Source organism: Sorex araneus, chromosome 3, assembly GCF_027595985.1.
Source record: "Sorex araneus isolate mSorAra2 chromosome 3, mSorAra2.pri, whole genome shotgun sequence".
NCBI classification, from domain to species: domain Eukaryota; kingdom Metazoa; phylum Chordata; class Mammalia; order Eulipotyphla; family Soricidae; genus Sorex; species Sorex araneus.
In genome coordinates this window covers 43368415-43388049 of record NC_073304.1, presented here as the reverse complement: position 1 = coordinate 43388049, position 19635 = coordinate 43368415, and positions in this window count along the sequence as shown.

Below are 19635 nucleotides of genomic sequence, written 5' to 3'. Positions count from 1 at the left end.
GTGAATCAGTCGTTTGCTTCCCTTTTAATTTAGGGGACTTCCTCTAAGGGTGTGCTTGGGGACTTCACAAAATTTGATGCTTTATCAATAATAGCTTATGAGATACATAATGCCATTCTTATTGTAATATCTAGTTGCCAATGTTGAAAAATTAGAATTTTTTTGGAGGGATTTTAATGATTGGTCCTGACAATAAATTAGAATCACTTTCAAAACTTTTTAAAACTTAGTTATGTAGACTATAGACCAGACAGGATGGCCATTCAATACCTCTATTACAAACTACAACATCCAACAGGAGAGAGAACAAAAGGGAATGCCCTGCCACAGAGGCAGGGTGGGTGGTGGGGGGTGGGGCGGGGGGTGGGAGGGATACTGGGAACATTGGTGGAGGAGAATGGGCACTGGTGGAGGGATGTACACGAAATGCAAACATGAAAGTTCATAAGTTTGTAACTGTACCTTACAGTGATTCACTAATAAAACTTATTTTAAAAATAAAGCAACAATCATTTTATATGCTCCAAAATAAATAAATAAATAAATAAAAACTTACTTATGTCCAGGATCTATTCTGAATTCAAAAGGGAGTGGTATCCATACATGAGTATGGTTTAAAAGCTTCTTGGTATTGGTCTAAAGAAATAGTACAGGAATCAAGAACTTGCCTCAAGTGTAGCCAACCCTGGTTTGATCCTCAGCACCACATATGGTTCCACTGATCCTAGCGTACCTCCAGGTGTGACCCAATGCCCTCGACTCCCAACCACATGACAAATAAAAGTTCCTTAAGCATTTCTAATGTGCATAGTGCATAGCAGATTAAGACCCATGATTTAGAAAGTTCATCTATCCCACCAAATCTCCGAAGAAGATAGAATTATCATAAATTTCCAGGTTGAAACCCTCTGCTCCTTTTGTCTCTTAGGAGACAATTTTTCAGAAACACTTCACAATCATGCCCCAGAGTAGATGAGTCTCAGTTTACGAACTAGAGAAGCAAAGATTCATAGAAAACAGGCTGCACCATATAAATGAGTCCACGCCACAGTTCCTTCTGACCATCTGCTTGCTGCTCCGCTATTCCCGAGGAGGTGTGCTTCCAGCTAATGTCTCTGGGCCTAATCTGGAATGGGAGGCAGCCCTCTCCTTCTGACAAGGTTCCAGCAGCTTCCACACATGACCTGGCCATATCAAGTGCCCATACCACAGCTCCTGAATCACACAGTCAGTCAGTAGAAGCTCTGAATACAGAAAAACAGAAGCCAAGCAAAAAATCAAGGAACTCAAGTTGAGGAGGAAGCAGCTAGGAAATAGCAGAAGGTGATAATTGTCTTAAAGAAATGAACAGCAAACCATAGAACTATAGGATGAGTTCAAGAGGAACAATTTAAGAATCATCAAGTCCCTGAAGAAGAAGAAATCAAATGTGATAAAGAAACAATAGTTAAAGAAATCATTGATAAAATTTCCCAGAATTGGAGCTGGAGTGATAGCACAGCTGGTAGGGCATTTGCCTTGCACGCAGTCAACATGAGTTCAATTCCCAGTATCCCATATGGGGTCTCCCAAGCACCGCCAGGAGTAATTCCTGAGTGCATGAGCCAGGAGTAGCCCCTGTGCAATGCTGGGTTTGACCCCCCTCCAAAAAAAAGCAGGAGAAAAAAATAAAAGAATTTCCCAGAGTTGAAGATTACAGGCATGAGATCCAAAGGGCCCAATGGATCCCAGTGAAAATAGACTCAACTAGGAAAACTCCAAGAAACATTGCACTCAAAATGACAAAATCCAAAGATAAAGACAAAATACTGAAAACAGCAAGATCAAAAAAAGAACTGACATTCATATGAAAGCCCATAAGATGTACAACAGCTCTATTAAATGAAACATTAGAGAAGAGTACAGAGGAAGGTAATACAAAAAATTCATCAAAATCAGCACCTCACCAAGAGTACTCTAGCCAGGTAAATTCTCATTCAGATTTGAAGGAATATACAGAATTTCATGAACAGGCAGTAGCTTAGGAAATACATAGCCCCGAAGCCAGTCTTGCATGAAGCCTGAAAAAAGGTCTAAAAGGCAGGGCAGATTTATCATGAGCCATTGAGTATGATACTCACATGTGGTACATATGTTTGCCCTCATCCACATTAAGAAAGGCATGTTGATTTCTAGCTTGCTAAGGGATTTTACACATTTCAAAAAAAAATGTATTTACATCTTATTTCTATTGGTTAAATCACTTGCAATCAACCATCGTAAAATGGCTTTTGTTGATTTATTTCTGATAATTTCATTTGCCATTTTTTAAAGTTTTTTTTGGGCTAGTAATATGAAATGAATTTGTTATATGCCTGTCAAGATAACCTGATGGGGGCTGGGAGGTAACCTGGGGACATGGTGTAGGGAGGGAGACACTGATGATGAGAATGCTGTCGGATCATTGGATGCCTGAAACAACTTTATTATGGACAACTTTGTAAATCATCATTTTTTAATAAAAAGTAAAAGAAAAAAAGAAAATGGACATGATATATTGAGATATCTTGGCCATTGTTTTATTATATGCCAAATAGGAAAAGGTGTATTAGGCCAGAGAAACAGTACTTGATTGAGGCATTTGCCTTGGATGCAGTGGCTCTGGTTCCAACTCAATACTGTGTATGGTCCCCCAAGCACTACCAGGAGTGATCCTGAGCACAGAGCCACAAGTAAGTCCTGAGCATCACTGGGTATTTCCCAAAACGGAAAAAAAAAATCTAAAGTGAGGAAAAAGAGGGGATTTTCTAAACCTCAGGATTATTTATATGTCTGCCATTGACTTGATGGTCATTTATTAAGTATCAGTGAGTAGGGATGATTAAATAGAACTGGCTGGGGAATGGCCTTTGCTAATTCAGCCTTGATCTGAATAATAAGAATTCAGGGCTACGCACTGTCTAAACCACACTTCCACAAAAGAGGCATAAAGATGGCCAATCACGGAGTGATAGCACAGCGGGTAGGGCGTTTGCCTTGCACGCGGCCGACCTGGGTTCGATCCCCGGCATCCCATATGATCCCCCAAGCACCGCCAGGAGTAATTCCTGAGTGAAAAGCCAGGAGTAACCCCTGTGCATTGCTGGGTGTGACCCAAAAAGCAAAAAAAAAAAAAAAAAAAAAAGATGGCCAATCAGTGTATAGGAAAGAGCACCTCATCACTTATCATCAGGGAAATGAAGATCAAAATGACAATGAGATAGCACCCCACACCAGTCAGATTGTCACACATCATAAAGAATAGAGGAACCTGGAGAGATAGTACAGCGGATAAGGTGCTAGCCTTGCATGCAGCTAACCTTGAATCGATCCTCAGCAGTCCATATGGTCTCCCAGCACCACCAGGAGTGATCCCTGAGCACAGTGCCAGGAGTAAGCCCTGAATATCTCCAGGTGTGCCCACACCCAAAAAGAGTAGACACAGACAGGACTAGTACAGATGTGGAGGGGGAGGGAGGAAGGAACCTCATCCCCTGTTTGGTGTGAGTGTTATCTGGCTCAGCCTCTATGGAAAACAGTATGCAGAGTTCTCACAAAATTAAAGATAGGGCAATTCCACTTGACATTTACTCCCAGAGAATAAAAATGTTCATTTGGAAATATATATACATACTTATATTCATTGTGCTACTACTTACAATAGTCAAGATCTTAAAACAGGGCCGGAGCGATAGCACATGGGGGAAGGTGTTTGCCTTGCATGAGGCCGACCCGGGTTCGATCCCTGGCATCCCATATGGTCCCCTGAGCACCGCCAGGAGTGATTCCTGAGTGCAGAGTCAGGAATAACCCCTGAGCATCACCGGGTCTGACCCAAAAAGCAAAAAAAAAAAAAAAAAAGGTCTTAAAACAACCCAAGTGTCCAGTAAATAAAGAAGATGTAGTGTATAAGCACAATGAAATAAGAAATTATGACATTCTGCAATTTATGGCACCTTGCATAGGACTGAAGGGTATCATGCCGAGCAAAATGAATCAAAGGAAAAAGGACAAATACTAAATTATCTCTCTCATATGTGGAATAAAAATATCATAGTGAATCAACAATAGCCAATAAAAGACCCTAAGAATTTACCTATAAAACTGAGTTTGACAAGGCCCGGGTGGGAGGTGTGTGCCAGGAATAGAATCAAGGTTGGGGGTATGCCTCTTATATTATCTCTCTGGCCATACACAGAACTGGACTTTTTCAGGGTATCTCAAAGAAGGCTTTAAGAAATTACAGGCCCATTCTGAGTTTGACCCATTAAGAATTGGGGCATTTAACAGTTTCATCTAGGCAAAGGAAGCATTAATTTGGGGTTGGCTTCATGGCATCCCCAAATTAGCTGGAAAGGCAGGGATTTCATCAATGGTGCCATTATAGAGAAGCCTGTATTTCAGTCACGCTCATGGAGAGAAGTTGTCTTGTCTGTGTCCCCTGAGACATTTAGATTTGGTTTGGAAAAGTGTCACTCACTAGTTTCCAGGGATGTTTGCTACTTTCTCCAAGGGGCAAAGCTCGTGATTGCCATTTTCAGTCACCAGGATTTAAATATTAAAGAGTGTTTTCTAAGAGTAGAATAAAGGCCAGGAACATTGCTGAAAGGACTGGAGCACAAGCCCTGCATGAGAAGAAAGGGCTTGAGTCCTCAGCACCACACGGTTCCCCTGAGCACTGCCAAGGGTTTCCCCCAAGCAGGGAACTGAGAATAGCCTTTTAGCCTCCAGGTGTGGCCTAAAAGCAAAACAAACAATGTGGAAGAACAATGCAATGAAATTACTATTTTGGAAAAACCCCTCAGGTGGCTATGTGGGAGCTTCCAATGGGTCAAGACTGGGCATAGATGGTCCAACAGGAACAGAGACAATGGTCCCCAGAAGTAAAGGTAGAAAAGGCAAGGCTTTTCAAGGGAACTACTAAGCAATCTGATCTGCTGGGACAGAAAAGAGAAGGGCGTGAGATATGACAGTTCAATGAGAAAAAAATAGGGGCTGGAGAGATACAGGGGTACGGGTCTTGCCTTGCACCCGGCAGACCCTGGTTCGATCACTGGCACCATATGTAGTATCCAGAGCCCTGCCAAGAGTGATCCCTGAGCACACACCCAAGAGTAAGCCCTGAGTATCACTGGGTGTTGCCCAAAACAATAACAACAAGAATAGAAGAGAGAAAAACAATGCAAAATTTTTTTCTCTTTCACCGGGAAAACTACTTAAAAATTGTAAAGTATTGCCTTTTTGCTGAAATCTAAAAGTCAGTGTTTACTAATTTCCTAATGGAACAAAAGTGATTTGTTAGGTGTCTAAAATTGTCCAAGTCTGGGAAGACCCCTACTATACTAGTCTTTCTTAACTAAGGATACAAAATGTGTGCAATCCATTTATTCATCCTGATAGGATTCAGACCAAACAGATAAAGGAGAGGCATCCAGTCTCAGATTTTCTTAAGAGGTCAACTCTATCTCTTGACACAAGGTCATGAGTCCTGAATTAGCTACCAGATGTCTGAACAGCTGATAAAGAGGATAGGTGATGAATTGGGTCAGGTATCCAGCTCATTCCCAGTCTCCTGGGCTCTCTTCATCTTATTCCTATTGGAAAAAGGAAATGGACCGTTCTAGGCAAACAGCAAAGAAACTAGTAGAATGTAGTCAAATTCCAAAACATTAGAAGGAAAAAACAGAGAAAAGAAAGGCTCTTTAGTGTCAAGCAGGAGAACAGTAGCCACTGAGTTTACAGCAGTGGGGACTAAAGTTTTCTTCTTACTATTGTCCTGCTTTTAATGTTTTTAAATTGTATCTTTTGATATTAAAGCAGATGCATTGAGAAGACTCCTGGAATAGGTGTGGAACTGAACTAAACGCTGAAATCAGTAACACCAAAACACAATATATTGTAAGTATAAATGGTCATAAAATAGAAATTTGGGCCATTTGGTGAGGAGAGGGATTTGACAAGATCCAAAAGATCTCTTAGCCTTTTGTTTTGTTAATTTGTTTGGGGAGATTTTTTTCAAGTCAGTTCATTTTAATCTCTGGCAGCACATTTATATAAATAGCTTTGAGCTGAGTGCTTCTTAACATCTACTTCTACTCCATTTAACATAAATGTTTGGAGGCACAGACATCGGTTTGAGAGCACTATTTTATAAAACTTTGATGTCTTATTTACCCAGCACTCCTACAGCCATATTCGGCAGATTAATCTTTTATAAACTGTTTTTTAAGCTAAATGAAACACTCGTAAAGTGAGGATTCTGTTAGTTCGTGACCTTATGTTTTAGTGGAGAAAAACTGGCTTTGCAACCCATAAAATGTGTTAATGTAGGGATAGAAATCTTTATCCTCTGCTTATACTGGGTCCAATCAACAGACTGGATTAGGACCTACATAATCTAACATTAGCATTAAAACAAATATTTAAAAACACGTGTGTCCATTGCATTACAGACAGGCTGTATTTCTTGGTAATAAAACATACCTTAACCTCAAAACACTAGAAACCATGACTGTATGTGAAGTTGGATACACAAATTATGATTTACACCACTCTTTCAATTAATAGCTGAGGAAAGATTTAAAAACTGATTAGTGAGAGTGCAGATTAAAAATAGGGTGCCTTGTGTCATTTGTTTCCATGTCTTTTCCATGTCTTTGAATGTTTCTGATTGCATGCTGAAGGTGTCTTCCAGAGATAAACTACATGACGATGTTCAGATTTTACAACTTAATATTGCTGCAACAGATGCAAAAAGTCATGTTTCCAAAACTCATAATGACATATAATCATCCAGAAAATGCAGTGACATGACATACAGCTACATGGTTCTTTGAATTATTAAAAAAAATACAAATTTACATATTTCAAAATGCATTTCATTTTCCATTCAGTTACTTAACATTTTTTTTGTTTTGAGGCCACACTCATCCCATCTGCCAGGTCTACTTCGAGCTCTGCTTTGGGGGTCCTCCCTTGTGGTGTTTAGGATGCCATGTGAATCCAGTAATTAAAGTGAGATAGGTCACGTGCATGGCAAGAACTTTAACCTCGAAACTGTCTTCTTTCCCAGAATTTACCTCTCTTTTTCCAACATCATATTTTCACCAAGGAACTCACTTCTTCATCTGATTTATTTTATTTTATTGCTTTTTTTGGTCACACCTGGCAATACACAGAGGTTATTCCTCAGGAATTACTCCTGGTGGTGCTCAGGGGACCATATGGGATGCTGGGAATCGAACCTGGGTCAATCACATGCAAGGCAAAGCCCTACCCGCTATGCTATTGCTCCAGCCCCTCTGCTTTATTTTGAGCACCTTCCATGTGTTTCCATTCTGACATCCCCTCTCCCTGCCCATAAATGTAAAATATTGTTTCTGTTCTCATGGAGCTTACAGTGAAGAATTTTACATTGCAGGTTAGTTGATGACCTACTATGAAAATATCAACTATCTAAGTTCAGTGTCCAACAGGTACAAAAAGGTGCAGCAGGTGGGAAAAAAAGCCATCAATATTTCCAAAATTTATAATGACATCTAATCATCCAGAAAATGCAGTGACATGACATACAGCTATACAGTTCATATACATGCTAGATCATATACATGCTCTCTCTGCTTGTGGTAGGTGGAGAGTCATTGTTGGACTAAAGCAGTCAGTTCAGGCTTTGAGAGGACATGAATCTTAAACTGATTCATAAAAAGAAGATAGGTAGAGGCAGTAGTATTCTGGTAAAAATCTATTCTTTGTGGATTTTGCCAATTTCCATGAACAGTCCCACCATAGTTGATTTAAAACTACCAACCTAACACCACAGATCATAAACAGAGAAAGTAAGACATGTGCACTGGGCTCCTGTGAGTGACTCTATCACCACTGAGTATGAAATTGACAAGCAACGATTCATTCTCTCTATAGCTTTTTGTTTAGGAGAGGGTTTTTGGTTTTTTGGGGTTTTTTTTGGCATGGGGAGGGAATGTTGGTTGGTTTTGTTTGAAGGCCATATCTACTGATGCTCAGAGTATAGTCTTAGTTCAGTGATGAGGAATCATTCCTGGTGCTGCTTGGGAGACCATATCTGGTGCTGGGAATCGAACTGGGTTGGCCGTATGCAAGATAAATGCCTTACCTGCTATACTATCTCTGTGGCCCCATCAATAGGTATTTTGAAAAAGACAGAATGGTGCTTTTGTTCCATCCAAAGAATGAAATTTCATTTCTCTCCCTTTCCTTTCAATGGCAAATTCAAGAATAGCCCTAATTAAAAATTGAATAGAATTAAAAATTACATTAAGGGTCTTTTCTATGAAAGGTGGTGATTCTGACTTAGTTTCAAGGCCTTTGGAGACATTTTCCCAAAGTGATGGTTGTCTCTTGTTGGTCTAATGATTACCTCCTTCTCAGTGTAGCTTATGAACAGGACACATGTTTCAAAGATGATGGTCTCAGATTAGAAGCATGGTCTGTATCCTTAGAACAGATCAAAGTTACATACAATCACAGAATTAGCTGCTGTAAAACTTGGTAGAAACAAACTGATTTGCTGTCTCTTGGCTATATGTTTGAAGTGTTCAGTGGGGACCCCAAATCCTGATTTCATCGCTCAAGAAATGTTAAAATGCTTCAGGCAAATCTGACTTTAATTCACCATGACTGTTAAAACAGAAGCTTTGGAAACAAAAGTCATAACAAATCTCCTGTGTGATATCAGAGCTCTTTGGGGGACATTCTACAGAAGCTGCTTTGGATATATTGGGTGTATCAAAAAAATAACTAACATAACAAGTATATCTAGCTATTTTCTAAGTGCAGCTTTATGGTTGCAAGAGAGAAAAGAATTTTTATCCATCCATCCATTTATTTATTCACCCACCCATTCATTCAACTATAAAAGAAGCTAGACCTCATTTTTTTGTCTTGTCTCTTTCTTTTTCACTTTCGATTTTGCTCCCATCTTTTTTTTTGGGGAAAGAGAAATTCCCTCACATGAAATAACCCCCAACCCTAAAGAAACAGCTCTTAAAATAACTGCTGACAGTTACTGAGATGATACTGTTCCAGTGATTCCCAAAAGTCAGGACAGTAAGAATAATCTCCAACTGTTTGCCACAAGGTTAGTTTTTCAGCACTTAGAGACCAATAAAACTGCAGCCTGTGCCAACCCCCAAATCCATAATCCTCACTTCTCACTCTACAAGACACCAATACTTCATCATCTAAGAGAATTGCTGCCTCTTCCAATTCATATTTGCAGCAGCAAAATAAAACCTCCCATCTCCGTCTAAATTGCTTGACTATTTCTTTTCCCCTACCACAATAAATATTTGTTGAGCATCTCCACTGGCCAAGTTGCTTGAGGTACATCAGTGTAGAAAGACAAGACTCCTTGCCCCCTTGGGGTATCTACTCCAGCAGACCTTGAAATCATGAGCTGCCTGGTTTGGGACTAGACAGCATAATTTCTATAGAGGAGATCATAAAAGTAAAGGCTGATGGAAGAATTCTAGGATTCTAGCTCCTTTACCAAATGCTATTTATATCCACAATCCTCTTTTGTTTGCTGGTTTGTTTGTTTGTTTGCTTGCTTGTTTGGGGGCCATACCTATTTGCAGTGCTCAGGGGTTACTCCTGGATCTGCGTTCAGGAATTACTTAGGGTGGCACTCAAGGGACCGTTTGATTTGCCAAGGATTGAATCTGGGTTGCCCAAAGGCAAGGCAAACATACTACCTGTTACACTCTCTAGCCCCCTCCACAATCCTCTTTCTAATCTCCTGTTTTCATTCTAAATTGAAATAATGACATGACTTTTACCAAACTCTACCCTTTCCAAAAGGACTGCAAAGTATAAGTGGATCAATGTGGAAAGTATCATATTAATTGAAATGAGTCAGAGAAGGACAGACATAGAAATATTGCACTCATCTGTGGAATATAAAGTAACAGAATAGGATACTAACAGCCAAGAATAGTAGAGATAAGGACCAGGAGGTTTGCCCTACGGCTTGGAAGCCGGCTTCACAAGCTAGGGGAAAAGGCAGCTCAGACAGAGAAGGGAACACCAAGTAAAGGGGCCTGGGAGGACCCACTCGGGTTGGGAGCTGCCGAAAATAGACTATAGACCAAATAGGATGGCCACTCAATACCTCTATTGCAAACCACAACACCCAAAAGGAGAGAGAGAACAAAAAGAGAATGTCCTGCCACAGAGGTGGGGTGGGGAGGGTATTGGGTGGGGGTGGTGGAAAGGATACTGGGATCATTGGTGGTGAAAAATGGGCACTGGTGAAGGGATGGGTACCCGATCATTGTATGACTGAAACGCAAACACGAAAGTTTGTAAGTATGTAACAGTACCCCACGGTGATTCACTAATAAAAAAAAAGAAAGAAAGAAATATTCTAAATCCATGAGACATTGATATGAAAATAAAAAGAAATTTGGATCCTTAAAAAAAAAAAAGGACTGCAAAGTACCAGTCGCTTAAAAATGGTATAAAATGGAAGATCAAAAATTCAAATCTTACTTTCTTTGACAGAAGAAAAAGAGAAAAAAAAACAGCTCAAGGATAGGGTATAAAACCTACAAATTTTTCTGAGTATAAGTACAATACACATAGCTCATAATATTTTGTGAGAATTTACGTGTAAAAGGAAGCATCTATTGTCTAGAATTGCTAAAGCATAATGATAATTAAAAAAGTGGGTTAGTTATTGGGATCAAATTGTGCAAGGCAAGCACAGTGGGCACAGCACTTGCTGTGTACACAATTCGATCCCAAGGACCCTGAGCACTGCCAGGCGTGATCCCTCAGCACAGAGCCAGGAGTAAGCACTGAGCACCACTGGGTGCGTAGCCCAAAAACAAACCCCCCAAATGGGGTAATTTTAATTTGGTCTTACTGTTGATAGGTTCCAGCAGACAATGCAGTTTGATGTCTGTTTCTTGGGTCAAGCATACCTGTCACCCATCACTCCTCCAGGGTCACACGACTATTCTTCCAAACACAGCTTGGATTCAAGTCAGTTAGAGGGGCTTCTCCTTCAGGGCATGAAAAAGTATAATACTTTGTGAGATTTAACGTGTCTATAATTTTGTGAGAATTATTTTCCTTCTCTAGTCTTCTGTAGCCACTATACTCTGTAGTTCTGAATTAGCCCTTATTTAAGTATATCCTTAAATGTGTACATTTCTTTTGCCCACACAGCCTGTATCTCCACAAGCAGAACCTATGAAGGCCAGGACTCAGTCTGCCATCCATTACCTACCAATAACTTAACAGTAATTGCTCATCTGTTGGTAGCAGAAGAGTAGTGTTTACTGTGTGCAAACAGGAACCCCACAAAGGCCCCATGACTCACAGGTAGATAAATATATTGAGGCTCAGTGTGGGACTACACTGCACTCCCTGCTAATTCCAGAAATGTCTAATGATCCAATGGAAGACACACTGTCCCAGGGGAGAGTTGCGGGGGAGGGTGGGGGTATCAGCTTCAAACCTTGCCTGATAGCAACAAACCAAGAATTAAAGGGCAAATGTATATCAGTAGACCTCACCTTACTATTTTTGGGGTTTGGTGAGGAAGATAACATATACTAGAGGGGATAAGGAGTGAACATCAGATGCAAAGAACGGAGTACCTGATTTAGCTGAACTTTCTCACTCCCACACTATAAATGTCTGGGCTTGCACTTTGCCTGTTTTTTGGATCTTCTGTTTGGGGTTTGGGGATGTCAGCAATTTGGAAGTTGATTTTGCTTGCTTAGGTCACAGAAAAATTTGTGTGTTTTAAAAGCTTTTTGTTGTTATTTTGTCTAGATCAGTTTGTATTACATCAGTCCTTGTTGACTTGTGGAGTTTCTCCAAAGATTTGTGGACTGCAATTAAGCTGAATCAGTGCTAACCTTACTTTTCACTTGTGTTAGTCTGTCTTTTACTCCTTTATTTGTACCAGCAAAGTAGTAAAAAGAAGAAAAAAAAAAGTAGTGAAAGAGTAAGATGCAGCTGCCTCCAAGGTAAGGAAATATACCTGGGTACAGAGAAGAAAGGAAGAAAGTAAAGGCTTTTCTGGGGCCCAAACAGGGCCGCCTGGGACCAACATAGAAGAAAATCACTGCAGAAGCCGAGATTCTGCACCACTTGATCACAAATCCCTTTTCAATCCACAAACAATGGTAGGACCACCGGGGAAAGCAGCATTCTGATGAGGAGAGGGGGTGGAGAGAGTGGGGAGTGGGGGTGCAATTAGTAGCCTCAGGAAGGGGGCTGGTGCCTGGGAGGAGAGTGACTTATGCATTAAAAACACATTTTGCTCCAAGTCCTGAGCTAATGATGTCCTTCTTCATGAACATCAGCTATTTGTCATGTGCATTGGATCTCCCAGATTTGATGTCACAGAACTGAATGGCAGTGGATGGACTTTGTGCAAGAAACCACGGGAGTGCAGCTCCCTCCCCAAACATCAGACCTGTTGGTGGGATGAGCAGCCCCCTCCACCAGCTGCTGAACGCTGGGGTGCTTTCCAGTGGCTATTTATTCATGCAGTGGGGAGGTCAGTGATTTCCCAGGTTGGTGAAAACCCAGAAAGTGTAGATGACAATAAGAAAGTAATCCTACTGGGTTAAGGGGAAGGTAGATAGCTGCAAATCATAAATAAACAAAATAGCTTGAGCTCAAATATCCAGAGGGACAGAGCTGTGCCCCCAGGGTAGTGCAGAGATTGGGAAGAAACTGATTAGCAAGGATGGCTGGCAGATTGCTGGCCCTGCAGGGGAAAAGAGAGGGAACACAAACTTGGGAGTGTGGTAGGGCTGGGTGTGGGGGTGGGGAGCCTCACATTCTCTTCCTTACCCCCCCTCTACCCCTGGGGGAGACTAATTAACTTCTACCTATTACTTGGCTCCATAGCGGCACACAGACCATAGGTCTCTGCCCAGGCTGAACATTGCAACCCCCGCGGGCTTCCAAAGTGGCCCTTCTAACCCTCTCAGAGATTATAATTTAATTGGTTTGCAGTGTTGGGAGGTGGGAGGTGCATCTGGATTTTTCTAAATTCCCCCAGGTAGCTCTAATGTGCATCTTTCAAGGTTGAAAACCCCTGGTTTCGAGCCAGCCCTGACAAAGGGCACCTAACGTTTATTGAGCAACTACTATCCTCAGGCACTACTCTAGATGTTTCACAAGGATGGCTCCTAATCCTTCAAGTCAATCTGCAGGTAGGCAAGCACTTGTCATTTTTCAGAAGTGACTAAACTAAACCTTAAGGAAAAATAAAAGTTCCCAGAGCATCTATCTATTCTGCCCCAAATCCAATCCTTTCCCCATACAGCAACAGACCCTCTGGAAAGACACAGCCACCATTTCCAGTACATAAAGGAGAAATAGAAAGTCCAGAATTATCACCTCAAACACCGTTCTCTATTATTTGGGGACCACATCCAGTGGTGATCAGGGGTCACTTCTGATAGTGCTCAGTGGGCCATATGTGGTACCTGGGATGAGGCCAGGGTCGGCCACTAACAAGGTAGATGCCTTAACACTATCTCTCTGACCCTCAAACCCCCTTCATTAAGGAGTGTTAAAAAATGAAGAAAGACCTCACACAAGTTTTCTGTCAATTTCCTATAGTCGCTCTAGAACCTATGTCTCCTTCCTCACCGTTTCCTGGAAAAGCATTTTTAAAAGCTTCTGTTATCGCTTCATCTTTCTCATCTTTTATAACATCATGTCAGACCCGAAGAGCTAGAGCAAAGAGAACACATAGTGTTTGTCTTAGGAAAACATCTTGTTGAATAGCAAATGTTAGGTGAGGCTACTTCAGAATAGTAATATAGGGCAGGGGATCAAAATATTTGCAAACCAGTGAATTGCTCTAACTTCTTATTTCAGAAACATGGTCTTGGGCCTGAGAGACAGCTAACTAAAGCTTTGCATGTGGGGGGCCCAGGTTCAACCCCTAGGCACTGTGGATGGTTCTCCCCAAGCACCACCAGGAGCAAACCCCAAGACAGAGAAAGGAGTAGTTCCTGAACACCGCTGGGTGTGGCCAAGAAGCAAGCAAAAATCAAAACAAACAAACAAACAAAACAAGAACTGTGTGGTCTTCATATAAATGCATCAACATTCTGCAGGAGGTTGCTAGCAACGGCAGACTCTCGGATTCTGTCCCAGACCTATTCATTCCCAATCTGCCTCCTTTACAACCCCGCTTGAAAAATTTATACATTAAAGTTTGAGAAATGTCATTATTTTTCTCATTATTTCTTTTCCTTTTTTTTGGGTTTTGGTTTTTGGTTTTAAAGAGTACAAAGGCCATTCTCCCCATGGCTCTCAAAGTACATGAAACTAAGATGAGCAGGGAACCAGGATCTGGTTTATAACTAAGTCTTTTGTCAGGTTTCTTCCTTCCATGGCCCCAGGTGCCCTGGCACAGCTGCTGATATTTAGTTACGTTCTGCACCAGCAATTCTAGCATTTAGGAAGTGAAATTCATTTTTCTCTCTCTGGCTTATGAAAGCCTAGGGCAAAGGAGGTGAAAAAAAAAAGGGAGCCGGGAAGAAATCAGTATTGATAGTATCAGGTATAGCAGTTAGGTCAGATCGTTTTCATTTTAGATTCTGATATTTTATTGAAGACTTGGCAGTCTATCTCTTAATTGAGGAGGGGAAAATTTCTCTAATAAGTCCATGAGCAAAGCTGTGTTGAGCTAAAGGGCTCAACATTGAACTTCTTGGTGCTTGTATTGTGTTACACCCCCTAAAGAGCGCCCATGTTCTGCTCTCTGGAATAATTACTCTTGGACACAATCAGTGGCATCCTCTCAAGCATGATCTTCAGACACTTGTAGTATTAATTGTCCCGTTTAATAAGACAACTGCAGTCCCATTTAACCTTAAACGCATGTGTAGTTTTCATTTCTTTGGATAGCAAAGTGAACTCAGCTCATAGATTGCCTGTGTAACCAACTTGTTTCAGTATTAAGAATAAAAACCGACCTTTACTACAGAAGAGACTTAAAAACAAAACCTACTTAAAAAGGGAATGAATTTGCACCTATTAGGAACCTCTTTGGTGCTGAGACATGTAGGTGATTTGGAAACAAACTATATTAATCTTGCAAAGTCACAAAATTATGCCATATAGTATTTGCACTTGAGAAAATTCATTATGATTCTAAGTCATGGGTTAGAAATATAATTAAACTGATTAGTGTCATAGGAAGAAAATAAAAAGCCAGACTTGTGATAGCTTCCCTTCCCCCCATACATACACACTTCCCAGAAAGACTCTTAAAGGAACATTTAAAACACAAGCCTTTGTTCCCTCAATCTATGGTGCTTGGGTCAGGTGGACCCTGTGGTGTGGCTGAAATATTTCAAACAGTCACTCATAAATGTGTCATTTGACCTGCTGTTCTCCCAAAGAGGTTTGAAAAATGTGTTTCTTGCTGAGATAACTTGAAATCAAATAAACATAATCTCTTTAATTCTTTCTAAATAGTTCCATATTTTAAGTCTAAACACAATAGAACACAAAGCTCTAAGCTTTATTTTTTAAAAAGTTTAATTTTTGAAAATTTTATGTATTGTTGGGTTTTTTTTCCCTTTCAGTTTCTGTTGGTTTTATTGTAAGAGTATAATTTATATTTGCAGACCAAGTGAAATCGATTTCCTTCCCTTTGGAGATATGCACAAACGATGACAATGTTTTTATATGGTGAGTGTGTGTGTGTGTGACCGTGTGTGTGTGACCGTGTGTGTGTGACCGTGTGTGTGTGCTCTTGTGTGTGTGTGTGCTTGTGTGTGTGTGTGCTTGTGTGTGTGTGTGCTTGCTTTTCTAAAGTGTAGAGGGAAGTCTTCAGCGAAGCTTGCAACAAATTGAAAGATATTTCCTTATGTAAAATTGGTTCTGGTCCATTGTTTTTATTTATCTGCAATAATGGTATTCACTCAAGTTTGTAATAACACTGTCATGGCTGAAGGGAGTTTGTTTTAGGTATTATATCTATTATCTGCCTCCTCACCCTTCTCTCTGCAGAATCTCCAAGGAGAAAGTCTGAATGTGGTTCAGATTGAGGAAAACAAGAAAAAATAAAAGCGTTCTTAAAACCACACTGTTATTTTAGATTGCGCTAAGATTTTTAATAATTCTTATTTGTTTATCCTTGGCATTGAGCATTGATTGAATAAGGCAGAAATTGCCTTTTTCTTAGAGGGGAATTATGAGTCTGGGAATCATCGTTTCATGTTCTATTCATTTTCTTTGCAGGTTTGAGACAAGCCTACCTAACCTTTTGCCCAAACAAGGAATATTTCTCTAGGGCTCCCTGGCATTCGATAAGTCGTGCTATTTGGAAGGGTTTGCTTTGTGTCGCTACCACTAGAGTGTGCTCTAGTGCCATAACATCCACGATGTCTTTCTCCACTGAGTTGGCAAAGGAGATGGAGAAGATGCCCAGAAAAAAAAAAAAAAAGAAAGAAAGAAAGTATTTCTATCTAATGACACAGGCTCCCTCTTAACTGTCTTGGTGCTGATTCTGGACTATGTTGATTAAGGTGGAACAGAAGGCTTGAGCTAATATTGGCGATATTTGGGGTGAGTTTATTTTATTTTATTTTATTTTGTATCTGAATTAGCTCCTTTTCCAATAGAAAAGGTAGGGTGTAAGAAATATCCCTTTCCGATTGCACTCATCTATGGAATATAAGATAACAGAATAGGAGACTAACACCCAAGAATAGTAGAAATAAGTACCAGGAGGTTTGCTCCATGGCTTGGAAACTGGTCTCACATGCTGGGGGGAAAAGGCAGCTCAGATAGAGAAGGGAACACCAAGTAAAATGTGGTTGGAGGACCTGCTCAGGAAGGGAGATGCGTGCTGAAAGTAGACTATAGATTGGACACGATGGCCACTCAGTACCCCTATTGCAAACCACAACACCCAAAAGGAGAGAGAGAACAAAAGGGAATGCCCTGCCACAGAGGCGGTGTGGGGTGGGGGGATGAGATTGGAGGATGGGAAGGATACTGGGTTTATCATCGGTGGTGGAGAATGGGCACTGGTGGAGGGATGGGTTCTCGAACATTGTATGACGAAACACAAGCATGAAAATGTGTAAATCTGTAACTGTACCCTCACAGTGATTCACTAATAAAAAACAACAACAACAATAAATAAAAAATAAAAACTGGTTAAAAAAAAAAAGAAATATCCCTTTCCCCTGCGGCCAATATCTGTATTTTCAGACAATAACGCTTTCACTCTTTTTATCCATTGAGTGTGGGTGTGACCCCAGTGTGTGGGTGGGGAGACTTGAGAAAAATTTCCCTCTGGAGTGGAGTGTCTATTGTCCAAGTCTCTAGTCCCTGAAAGAGACCCTCACCAGCCTTGGGGGATTAAAAACATAGTCCACAGCCCAGCACACTGCGGGGGGACCTCTGGGCATTCAGGTACCTTAAACCAACCTGCCTTTCTCTTCAGTCTTCCATGAAATAGGGCAAGGTTTCCCCACCTTCCTTCACTGTGGCCCCTTCAGACCTTTTTTTCTTCCGGTGGGTGCTCTTTCCCACCCCACCCCCTCCTAGCTACTAGTTGACCCGCTAGTTGCATACTATTTAGCAGTTAACACCTATACCCCCAACTGCCCTTAGAATATACTGGGGGACCCTAGTTGAGAAACCCTGAAATAGAGCACTGCTCCATCTTTACCTCTCCCCAGAAAAAGAAGGGCCCTGACATTCTCTCCAGGGCCCGGGTCCACTGGCTCCTCCTGTGTCCCCAGTGATCCACAGTTTTTCCTGCTGCTCTTGTTCTCTTAACTCCAGGGCTGTGGGGAATGGGGAAGAAATTTCCTGAAACCTCTGAATTTTTTCTGGGTTGATGGACAATCAAATGAACAGTAGACAGGTTAGTATAATAAACAACATATATACAGAGAATCTCTGTGGATATACATTTTAAACTGATAATGAATGGGATTTTTTAAAAAATGGGTCCTGAAAGATAGTACTGTGGTAAGGTGCTTGTCTTGCATGTGTCTTACCCAGGTTCAATCCCCACCATCCCCAATGGTGCCCCCCTCCCCAAGCTGTATGTACAAAACCAAGAGTGCTTAAGCCCTGAGCAAGGACAGGTATGGCAAAACAAACAAACAAACAAACAAAAAAACTATAGATTTCTAGATAATTCCTGAGCTAAGGAATGGGACAAGGGTCTGCAGTTTCAAGGAGAAAGGCAACTCAGATGATGATGGGAGCATGACTGATGCAGAAAGAAACCCAGATAATTCTGAATTTGCATGTTTGTCCTGCCATACAGATTTTTGTAATAGATGGGTTATTTCCTGTGATAAACCAAAATCTAATGACCTAAAGTCAATAGCCCCAGTTTCTATTCTTCTAGTTAGACGTGGGAGGGGTGTTTGGTGGTAAAAATGTTCTCCTCAACCTGCAGGCAGGGTCTTAGTTAACCATAGCTTCAAATAGTCCATATGTCTAAGTGACAAGTCTTGGTTGTGGGAAGGCATGTCTTGGGGTCCTGTCCTTCAGATCTGATATAACTTTCTTCCCTAATCATCATTACTTCTTTGGCAGAGTCTGATGAGATTTTTGTAGCTGGGACTGCTGGTCCCACTAATGGTTAAGACTTGCTGTTCAGGGTTGAGTGATCCCAGCCTTTCCTTCCTACCCCACAAACCTGTCCTCTACCCACATTCTGAGGTGTGGAAACTACGGGTCTACCCATTGAGCTTTCCTCTCATTTGTTCAGGTCTTCCTGCTAATTCCCTACTTTTTAAAATGAGTGTTAACACCTTTCCCTTTCCTTTTTTTCCCCCTTTTTTCTTTATTATTTGGGAGTTAGGAAGTCTGCATAGGAACTAACAGGATGCAATGGCAGCTAACTCAGCACTTCTTAAACTTGGCATGGTTAGTCCAGACAATGACAACAGGTAGTCCCTGCTGTCAGTGGAATTCAGAGAACATGCAATAGACACAGCCAGTTCCAGGCTTTCAAGTGTATACAATTTTAAGTGCCATTTTTTTAAAAGAGCATATAAAATGATGAATACTAAATTTAGTGCAAGGTTTTAGGAGAGGTTATGCAAAAGATAAATCTTGAAATTTGATCTTCATTAACTTCATACTAAATTTATCTCTGACACAAGTTGAAATTTGGAAAGAGAAATGTTATAGATTAAGGAAGATTTAATAGACATATAAGCCAAAGGAAAGGTCTGGATCTTATACGAACCTTAACCTAGACATACTTGCTATTTAAACACATGTATGAGGCAACCAATGAAATTTAATACTAAAATAATAGTTAATAGGGACTGGAGTGATAGCACAGCGGGTAGGGCGTTTGCCTTGCATGAGGCCAAACTGGGTTTGATTCCCAGAATCCCATATGGTCCCCTGAGCAACTCCAGGAGTAATTCCTGAATGCATGAGCCAGGAGTTACCCCTGAGCATCGCCGGGTGTGACCGAAAAAGAAAAAAAAAAGAATAGTTAATAATTGTTGTTAACTTATTAGCATTATGATGACAGTATAGATACTTGTTAGCATTATGATGACAATATGGATGCATTTAAAAAGTGAATGAGAGGCCAGAGCA